The sequence below is a fragment of the Lathyrus oleraceus genome, chromosome 3, assembly GCF_024323335.1.
Source record: "Lathyrus oleraceus cultivar Zhongwan6 chromosome 3, CAAS_Psat_ZW6_1.0, whole genome shotgun sequence".
In the NCBI taxonomy this organism is placed as follows: Eukaryota; Viridiplantae; Streptophyta; class Magnoliopsida; order Fabales; family Fabaceae; genus Lathyrus; species Lathyrus oleraceus.
This window is the reverse complement of record NC_066581.1, coordinates 382952370-382953123: the sequence shown is the minus strand read 5'-3', so window position 1 is coordinate 382953123 and position 754 is coordinate 382952370. Positions and strand designations below refer to the sequence as shown.

The window sequence follows — 754 nt, the reverse complement described above, 5'->3', positions numbered from 1 at the left end:
TAGTTTAGAGTTACAACAGCCACGGTGGCTGCGGGTGGTATAGTAAAGTTGTCTAATTTTTGAACAAGGGCATCTACCTTTGCATGAACATGGTCAAGGCTACTGATTTCATACATTCAACCCTTTGTCTGGGACTTTTCCACTGGAGTTATTTCACCTCCCCATTGGCAATGGTTCTGGGCCATGTTTTCAATGAGTTGATATGCTTGGTTGTATGGCTTGTCCATAAGTGCACCGCCCGCGGCAACGTCTACTGTCAGTCTTGTGTTATACATAAGCCCATTGTAAAATGTGTGAATGATCACCCGGTCTTCGAGACCGTGATGTGGACATATCCTCATCATGTCCTTGTATCTCTCCCACGCTTCGTAGAGAGATTCCACATCTTTTTGCCTGAATCTGTTGATTTGAGCTCTGTAGCGGTGTATTCGTCGCTATATGATTTATTGATTAAACCATAAGCAAAGCATACAATGAATTCGAGTCGCCACCGCACTTTTATTTATCCAAACGACTGGCTAAAAAGCGAACAAAAGCCTAAGAAATTTTACGCGTAGAAAACTAATTAAAAGATCAGAGAGTCTGGGTAAGGGGTAAATTACGCAATGGGAAGGTGTTAGGCACCCATCACGTCCTAGGTACTCCTAGGGAGCCCTTTTCACACTTGTTGTACTAAATTGTTATTTGTTATGAAATATTTATTGTGCAAACATGATTGGGATGATGAGAAAAGAATATACAATTTTTTTTGTTT

General features: G+C 41.0%; 1 pseudogene; it reads left to right on the top strand.

The window, feature by feature from the left end:
- The first annotated feature begins 315 nt into the window (after positions 1-315).
- Positions 316-415, top strand: LOC127134076 (uncharacterized; annotated as a pseudogene).
- The last annotated feature ends 339 nt before the right edge of the window (positions 416-754 follow it).